General features: G+C 34.8%; 1 long non-coding RNA gene across 1 annotated transcript; it reads left to right on the top strand.

The window, feature by feature from the left end:
* Nucleotides 1-1,224: 1,224 nt before the first annotated feature.
* LOC107737417 (uncharacterized) lies at nt 1,225-2,614 on the top strand. Its single transcript, XR_001639795.1, has 3 exons — nt 1,225-1,237; nt 1,399-1,488; nt 2,499-2,614. It is a non-coding gene; the product is annotated as an uncharacterized LOC107737417 (long non-coding RNA).
* Nucleotides 2,615-2,835: the final 221 nt, after the last annotated feature.

Raw genomic sequence — 2,835 nt, 5'->3', positions numbered from 1 at the left:
TTGTTTAAATATTTTGCAAACACAGACACTTCAAGTAAATCATTAAACTGATTAAAAAATAAAATAATTAAAAAAAGAAACAATAAAAAATGTATACGAACCAAAAGACAAACACAATAATGAATACACTTGCAGTGGACACTGCAAACTGCCAGGACAGTGATTACCGCTCAATCAGACAGTCACACAAACATATTCTACAACTCTAATGGCACCATCAGGATCATGCCATATTTTTCATTTAATTCTGCCTTTCAGAAGCTACAGAAGATACTGTTATGCTCATAAGTTTACATACCCCTAGCAGAATATGCGATCATTTTAACAAAATAAGAGGGATCATAATGCATGCTATTTTTATTTCGTACTGTCCTGAATAAGCAATTTTACATAATAGATATTTACATTTACTGATTTTATAAAGATGAAAATGTATAAACATTTTCAAAAGTTTACATACACTGGATGACCCACACTGTTTTTATGTTTTGGGATAGTTTTTCATGAGTCCTTTGTCCTGAACAGTTCAACTGGCTGCTGTTCTTCAGAAAAATCCTCCAAGTCCTGCAAATTCTTTGTTTTTCCAGCATCTTCTGCATATTTGGCCCCTGTCCGACAATGACTTATAATTTTGAGATCCATCTCTTCACTCTGAGGAAAAATTCATACACAACTATTATAAAAGGTGAAAACATTCACTGATGCTCCAGAAGGAAACACAATGCATTAAGAGCTGGGGGTGTAAATTTTGAACAGGATGATGAGTAAATTTTTCTTGTTTTGTTTAAAGATCATATCTGTTCATTTAGTACTGCCCTTCAGAAGCTACATAAAATACTTTTTAATACTTATTTTCAGAAAAAAATTGTAGTTTTCCCTGATCATCCAATTCAAGTAGTTTACACCCTATGTCTCTTAATGCATTGTGTTGCTTTCTTTTGAAACACTATCACAAAACAAACATGAACCACTATTTCTTTTTATTTAATCAGCTATAATTCTGATTAGCAGACAAAATGTAAACATCTGTTAAATTAAATAGCTTCATCAGGCCAGTCCTAAATAATAATAAATAAAAAAAACTTATATAACTTTATTATTCTGCAATGTGATGTAAACTTTTGACCACCACCGTATGTGTGAAACAGTGAGTACAGCAGGCTAATTTCAGTGAAATATCAATACCCCTATCATCCTCTGCCATGTCCTTTTTATTTATCATGTAACCCCTAAAAATGTTTGTTGCTACCTTAAATGTTTTCAATATTTCTTTTATTATATTTAATAATAATATTTCAAATAAACCGTGTCATTGACTTCTTTATTGACACTTTGACAAACATATTTGTACTGTAATTTTTGAATGTCTTAAACTTGTTTTTCTTTTCATACTTCTAGAACCCAGATTTGACAGCAGTGCACACCCATCTGAGGCCGACCTGTTTTACTTCATGATCACCCCAGATACTTCTACAACTAACCCGCTTTGTAAGTTCTCATAGCTACACCTTAAAGAAGCACATAATTTTGGGAAAATTTCCTGTGTATTTGCTGGTAAATTACTGAGATACTTTTATAAAGATTAATGTTGATTATATACCTAGTTCAACAAAAAAATTAAAATTATGCCACTTAATCTCCCTCCTGTCATTCCATCCCATAAAAAATTGTGCATCTTCAAGACATGAATGAAGATATTAACCCCAAACCTCTGATACCCAAGAAACCATAAAAAAAATCCATATGAATGGAGCCATGTAATCTACTTTTGGGCCAAACTGTTCAGTGAATGGTAAGGAGCAGTTTCAGTTATATTTCCACTTGAACTTGGTTAGGCATAGTCTGATCACAAACCGTTCTTGATCTGGAATTATTAGCCAAACACGCTGAACCGTGCTGTAGAATGCCTGCAGTGACGTCGCTGCTCAGGATTGTCATTTGTCTTTTGCTTAGCCAACAGTTTCTCTGTAGCTGGCCAAGCCTGCTATTTGAGCGAAGTAAACAAGTTAATAGACAAATTTAAATAAATATTTAATCTTTCATAACGTGTGCTATTTACATCTAGTACCGTATTTTAACTCTTGCATTACTAAGGTAACGACTGACACATTTATGTTGCATTCCAAAGCGCTCTGTTAACAGCCCAACAGTGAAAAATTAAACCATATCCGTATCGGCTTGGGCCGGATCAGCACAAAATGGAATGGTTAAGCAACAAAAATGGTTTGGCCTGACAGTGGAAAAGCGGCTCTGATTGCTATATGATCAACTGTCTAATGTTTTGGGTAAATAGACAGAAATTTCTATCGGATTTCACTGAAAATTTCTTTATTTGTGTTCCAAAAATAAACAAAAGTCATGTTTGAGTAAATGATCACATAAATTTCAAGTTTGGGTGAGCTAACCCAATGGCATGGTAGTGTAGGCAGGACAGATAACACTGACAACTTATCATCCATATTTCCCTACTAATATTGTTTTTATTTAGTTTTATACAGGTGTCTGATGTTGATGCAGTCTGGGCACTAGTATCTGTTGGGTTGCTGACTATCATTGAAGATGAAGTACTTCTCCAAATCTTCTCTGCCTTGACCCTGTGTCTTTTGCCATCATTGTTCAGGGAAGTACTGCAAAGAACAGTCTCCAGAATCTACCTCAGACATTTGCTTCCGGACTGCCACGTGCTATGTTTGGATCACCCTGGATTACCCATTTGGATTACCCTAATACTGTGTAGAGAACTTACAGTGTGATGCTTGACTTGGGACAGGAAAAAAAAAACCCATTGGCAACAACATGTGCGGCCAACCCAGTGCCATACTTATTCATTGTACT

This window comes from Sinocyclocheilus rhinocerous, unplaced genomic scaffold (assembly GCF_001515625.1).
Source record: "Sinocyclocheilus rhinocerous isolate Xijiao unplaced genomic scaffold, SAMN03320098_v1.1 scaffold734, whole genome shotgun sequence".
Classification (NCBI taxonomy): domain Eukaryota; kingdom Metazoa; phylum Chordata; class Actinopteri; order Cypriniformes; family Cyprinidae; genus Sinocyclocheilus; species Sinocyclocheilus rhinocerous.
This window is presented reverse-complemented; position numbering and strand designations above follow the sequence as displayed.